General features: G+C 43.0%; 1 long non-coding RNA gene across 1 annotated transcript; it reads left to right on the forward strand.

The window, feature by feature from the left end:
- Nucleotides 1-1,472: 1,472 nt before the first annotated feature.
- LOC143477979 (uncharacterized) lies at nt 1,473-4,204 on the forward strand. Its single transcript, XR_013121673.1, has 3 exons — nt 1,473-1,620; nt 1,965-2,017; nt 2,824-4,204. It is a non-coding gene; the product is annotated as an uncharacterized LOC143477979 (long non-coding RNA).
- The last annotated feature ends 2,635 nt before the right edge of the window (nt 4,205-6,839 follow it).

Consider the following 6,839-nt stretch of genomic DNA (forward strand, 5'->3'; position numbering starts at 1 on the left):
GAATTGTGAAGTCACTGATTTATTTAAAATAAAGAATACATACTAAACGTAGGCCTTGGTCCTTACATATCTATACTCCTGGGCAGTTAGATCTCTTCCATGAGTGGCCACAGATGATCTGTGACAGCCAGAGGTTTTATGATTTGCCTTACTCACAGCCTTTTTTAATTCTGCCCTTTGAATGTACAAGAGTTGCATGCTAGATTATTTAAATATATACAATTAATACCTGATTAAACCAGCTCCAAAAGGCAAGTTTACAAAAAAAAGCCACTTCCTGGCCAGAAAATGGCACTGAGTATTACTGGATTCCACTGCTGGATACCACTGTGGGTGTAACGTATTGAACAGGCAGAGAGGGATCCAAATGCGGAAGAACCCCGCTTTTATTTAAATGAGACGCTGGTACAAACACAGGCAGGTGAATCACGAGTACTAGGGTCAGTAACAGCGTTCTCTTAGCGTGGTCAGGACGGTCCAGGGTCATACCGGGGGAGCAGAAGTCAGGAGGTACAGAGGGGTTAGGCAGGAGACAAGGTCGGGGACGTAAGCGAGGGTCAGGACACAGGAGAGCAGACAGGATATAGAAAGGCTTGGTACGCGGCATGAGTCGGCAATACTTCGCAACTGAGATGTGCTGGTGAAGTGCTTAAGTAAGGCTGAAGGGGGTGTGGTAATGAGGGGCAGGTGAGGTTGATAAAGACAGATCAGGTGGCATTCCTTACAGTGGGATTACAAATGCTGGATTCCACTGCTGGATACCACTGTGGGATTACAAATGCTAGATTCCACTGCTGGATACCACTGTGGGATTACAAATGCTAGATTCCACTGCTGGATACCACTGTGGGATTACAAATGCTAGATTCCACTGCTGGATACCACTGTGGGATTACAAATGCTGGATTCCACTGCTGGATACCACTGTGGGATTACAAATGCTGGATTCCACTGCTGGGTACCACTGTGGGATTACAAATGCTGGATTCCACTGCTGGATACCACTGTGGGATTACAAATGCTAGATTCCACTGCTGGATACCACTGTGGGATTACAAATGCTAGATTCCACTGCTGGGTACCACTGTGGGATTACAAATGCTGGATTCCACTGCTGGGTACCACTGTGGGATTACAAATGCTAGATTCCACTGCTGGGTACCACTGTGGGATTACAAATGCTGGATTCCACTGCTGGATGTACCGGTTCTGTTTTCCCTAATGGCCATTGTTGTTGATGTTGATGTGCCTAATGACATCAGCTTTCCTCTGGTGACAGCACACATTTTCTACCCTACATCACAGAGCACCAGTAATTTGTATTTATTGTCCCCTTTGCTCATATTAGCAATTTTAGTGACCATTTTAAAAGAGCACACACATGCAGCTCCACTAGGGGGCGCTGGTCTTCAGACCTCCTTTCCCCTCTTTCCCTGAGGGCTACTCCACTCTAAAATCTCAGGATTGCCTGTCAGTCGAAGACTTCCATGTTCTCCCTCTCGTGTCCTTTCCTGCTGCTGATCTGCTTCCTGGGGATCACAGGACTTCACACTGAGATAAGAGTTCTACCCTGCAGCTGTCTCTGACACTTCAGAGAACATGCGAGAGCAGACAACTCGGGTGCGTGTATGTATTTGTGTGTGTGTGTGTGGAAATCTTGTGTACATTATCTCTGTCTCCCTCTCTCCATCTCTCTCTCTCTCTCTCTCTCTCTCTCTCTCTCTCTCTGTCTTAGTCTGTGCCCCGTGTCTCTTTGAGTTTCTCTCTGTCTGTCTCTGTTTCTCTCTCTCTCTCTCTCTCTCTCTCTCTCTCTGTCTACGTCTTTTACTTTAGTACACTGCAGATTCTTACTTGACATTTCCTTCAGATATATTAATTATAACACATTAATGGTGATCACCAGCCATCTCCTGATGTTTGACTAAATGTTTTATCATGTTTTAATCATAAAACTAAGTATGTAGTGCAGAGCTGCAGCTGTCACGTCTAGGGAGGTGAAGCAGCACGTGGAGACGAGGTGCGTAAACAATGTTTATTAGACATGAAGTGAAAGAGAAACGCGGAAGAGGGGTGTGACGAGAGGGGTGTGACATACACAGGCTGACACACACACAACCACTATGAACACTAACCAGACACAATGAGAGAGGCATGGCAGACAAACACACACACACACACACACACACACACACACACACACACAACCATGAAGAGGAGTGGAGTAGCAGGGGTCGTAATACCAGCTCTATTCCTTTTGGTGACAGATCCTGAGTAACTTAAAATGATCAGTGCACTTCTGTCTTCATATATCTGATCCTCCAGAACTGCTCCACTGATGTTTAGCGGATTAGGTGCTCAAACACATAACCATTGTGATTGGCTGCTCCATAAATTTCACATTGGAGGAAGTGAAGGCGAAACGGTACATTTGCGTTGAGATCTGCATCTTACGTTTAATGGGTATGAGTTGGCAGCGTTGTCCATGAGATAAAAATGGCCACGCTGCAGTGATCCCGTTGGGCCTCGGTCTGCCAGGTGTTTCTAGTGTCTGTAAAGTCCCGCTCTACCGTGTACAAAATCCTGCCATTGTGAGAGATATTGTCGGTTTTGGTTGGTTAGGCTAACTCTATAAAACTATAAGACTTGCTCAATCTAAAGTTGGAGGATCAGGGTGAGTCAGATTCGGAGCCGGGGTCAGAGAAGGGTTCTGAGACAGAATTCTCCTTGCTAAGGGTGAACACGGGTATTTTAAGGTGTGTGGAAAGATCTGGGTCGTACCACTTTTTTCTCTCTCTCCCTCTGTGTGTCTCTCTCTAATAACAGAAGAAAATGCGGAACATGAAGAGGATGTCGCATTGTGAACCACTAGAATCTGTGCAGCTTTAGCCTGGGGGGTGAGTCCTGGAAAGCTGTGATGATAAAGAGCTCCAGCGAACAATGCAGGAGCAGACACGGCACAAACAGCTGAAATGCAACGAGCGGAGCCTCATAAATCATGCCAAAGCATCTTCGAGTCAGCAGGATAAACGCAACCCAGAACGGTTAAGCCTGAGCGCCTCAAAACCACTCTCTCCAGCGCATCAACCCAAGATGCAGTAAATGCAATAAAATCTTAATAAAACTTCACCGGACTGTATACTATATACTTTTCATCTAATGTATAAAACCGTGCCACCAAATACTGAGCTGTCTAGATGTTTCCTGTCTGAACCCCATTTGAAAACTATACCGACACACACACACACACACACACATACACATACATGCACACCCACATATGAATTTATTATTATGAATTTATTTTAACATATCATCTATATAATTTTCTGTAGCAGCTGTTATTAAACACAGATGCATTGTGTGGTTAGCCAGTGCGTGGTTAGCCAGTGTGTGGATCTGAACACTTCTCCTCTCCCTGTAGGTAACAGGTGCCACTTTCTCGTCTCTGTTAAAGATGCACTGCAGTCATGTAACACACACCCTTTACTCATGTTTCCAGTGAAATCTCATCAAATGAAACATCCTCTTGCCAGTTGGGGTTAATGAGAGGTGAAGTGTTCACTGTCACATGCGTTCATTGTTTTGTTCAAACGAATGAAGCCGTTCTGTAATTCAGAGCATGATTCCACATCACTCGTTAGATTCAGAAACACAGAATCTCCATAAGTGGACCGATTTGTGCTTGTGTAATCTTCATAATCTATTTAGAGTCGACTCAAGCAACTTGCAATAAAGCGAAACACTTGATGTGTATATTTTACCTTAAATCCATGTTTGAAAGCAAAACACTGTTTTTAAGTTCCCCTGCACCTCTGCAGAAATACGACCCTTGATGAGTCTTAACATCCACTCTGAGAAACTGTCTCACTGCCATCTGTCCAACAAGGTGGATTTGTGAGACACAGTGTTCGTCGTGCTTTTGGAAAAAGGTTTTAGCCTTTGAGGAACAGAACACGTGACAGAAAATATTGTTTGAGGTTTGACCACCTGAAGTCTGGCAGTGATTATGAGCAGACTGCAAATGTGCTTTTCCTTTAGATCTGCTTGTCTACATAGGTTTGTGTGTATTTGCATGGTGAGGTGAATGAGACAAATGTTTTTTTGTGTTGTTTGGTTGTTTTTATCCTCATAATTTACCCACTAATTAACCTAAGCATGATAGCAGGACTCTGAAATGAACACAAAATCTATGCTGTGATTTACATTGTTACATACTTGGAGGGCCACGTGTCTTGGAATATATTAAATATGTTAATGGACCCATGAAGTCTGCATAATTCTGAGAATTTTTGCTCTCTCAATTTTTTTAAATGGTATGAATTCCATGTTTCCTTTAAACGCCTACAGAGCAGTAATCTGGAGCATCTGAGCTCAGTCACAGCACCAAGTAAGAAGGAAAATTTGATAAAGTTAGACGGCTCAGTTGCTTATTGCTGATATGACTATTGCAGTGTCTGAATTTGCAGTAATGATTAGCCGGCAATATATGCTGCAGCCCTACAAGAGACGGGGAGGATGAGGGATAGAGCACACTCGGAGAAGATCGCTAATGGACACCTTGGCCAGCATCGCGTTAAATCAGCATGGAGACAGAACTAAAACACGTTCACAATGTACGCTCACTTCTCCAAATATTTTCAATGGGAGGAGCGTGTTCCCCTCACTGCCGTCGCACACAGATCAAATGACAAAACACAAATCTAACAGTTCATGCCTCACATCCTTCTGGGTTTATTCTAATCAAATTCAGAATAATCTGACAAGTAACAGCTACATGTTTAGAAATCTGAGAGCCTTTTCCAGTGAGTGATAAGGTAAATGAACTAAACAGCATGGAGGAAAACGGAGGCAACAATAAATAAATCCAAAACAAAGCACTCTGGAATCTATTGGCCTGGTCTTACGGGGTTACACGAGGAGCTGTGTCCGCACATGTCCCTCATCTCCCCCTGTGGCCCGGAAGCAGAGCTGCTCACTTACCTGGGGAGAGAGAGAAAGAGACAGGACTCAGAGTCAAGCAACACAGAGCCCAACGCATCCATTGTTTTAATCGTGTCTGTGTACTGAACTGAATGCAGTGTATGCATGCAGTGTGCCTCGAGTGCTTTAGCAGTACTGTTTCATTAGCGCAAGCTTGATTTCTCTTCCCGCCCAGGTGCGTTTTAAGCCTTATGAAAGTAACCACCAAAAACATGTACCCTAAATGTTTTGTGACTTTAGAATACGTTTCATTTCCATAAACAGTTCATTAATGCACCGGCATGCTTAAGAGCTTCTTAACAGCTAATCAACCTATCTTACTCTATCAGTGTAAAAGCTTACCATTCTTTAATAATGGGCTCTGTCCTAAATTCGATCTATTCCCTACACCCTATCCCCCCCTACTTAATCAGCAAATAGGTGGGGGGAGTAGTGAGCTCATCCTACTCTTCGTTTAAAATGGAAATAAATGGCAAAATGTAATTTAGAGCCTGTAAAAGAACTGCACGCAATATGCACAATATGCATCATTCATTCTTCCGGCAAAAAAGAGGGATTGGAGATAGAGAGAAGGAAGAGAGAGAGAGAGAGAGAGAGAGAGAGAGATGGAGATGACATTCATAAACAGCAGCAGTTTCAAATTTTGCAGAAGAGTGTGACTGCAGGTTAGTAGGGTCAAATGTCCCACTTATGATCCATTCCTTTAAGAATCTGTACTTAGCTCCACATATTTGCGTGTCGTTTTACAATTTATACTTTCAGAGACTTACTTGACCAACCGTGCTGACTGTAAAATTGGTTTGCACTATATTTGCCTTGGCTACATTTACCCAACTGGTACCATTACCTATTGCAAAACCCCGTTGTACAATAATTATAGTGTGGAGAAAAAAGGAAGGATTTTCTGTGCACATCTTATTGCTAGTGGATAATGGTCAAACGGCCCCGTTTAAGAATGATGCATAGAGCGTACAAACAGGACACTCTTTCTTTATCAAAAGACTTTTTGGATGCCAACCACCTGGGGGAACTGTATTATAAGTCACTCATGGTTAATGGGCAGAAAATTAGGTGGCACTACAGGTATTCTAGTCACTGTCAGGTGTGTTGGACCAGCAGGATGTCCGAGTGGTCTTTCACATCAGTCAGACACTGTAGTCATATCTCAATGGATCAGAATGTTTTCAGTGTGAAACAAAGTAATAACCACCTTCATCTAATGAGTGTGATATGAATATTAGAGACAACAGGGTGGATGTCAGGCAACCATATGATTAATTCAGCTAGTTGCATTTTTAAGCTGTAAAATCTTTATATCCTAGAGCACAGTAACTCCAGGCTTTTCCAGACCCGCTCCTGTAAGTGACAGATAACCTCCTATACTGATAAGCACAAAGACCAGCCCCTGTAAGAGATCATAGATAAGATCATATACTGATGATTACAAAGGTTGTGCTACTGTACTGTAACTTATGGTTTCACTGATATTGCATCATGCACCCTGAATCCATTTACTAAAACCATTAAAATGCCTCTCAGAACTGATGTAATGCCTTTATGTCATATCTTTTCAGTCCATTCAGCTCTTCAATATGACCATTACTGAATGTGTGTGTGGGAAATGGGGCTAGTTCAGATACCGAGGCAATTTGTTACATCACAGCCGTCAGCCTTTCTGCTCTTCTGGGTCCCAATCTCTTCATCCCTCATTTGTCAAATGTTTCTTATAACATTCTGATACACTTGAAATGAAACTGACAATTTATGTCTCATGCATAAAAGAATCTCAGAAGTACCGAGAACAGACGCCTATGACGGATTTCTAAATCCCCCCCTCTCGAAAAACAGACTTCCACCAC

Source organism: Brachyhypopomus gauderio, chromosome 16 (genome assembly GCF_052324685.1).
Source record: "Brachyhypopomus gauderio isolate BG-103 chromosome 16, BGAUD_0.2, whole genome shotgun sequence".
Lineage (NCBI taxonomy): Eukaryota > Metazoa > Chordata > Actinopteri > Gymnotiformes > Hypopomidae > Brachyhypopomus > Brachyhypopomus gauderio.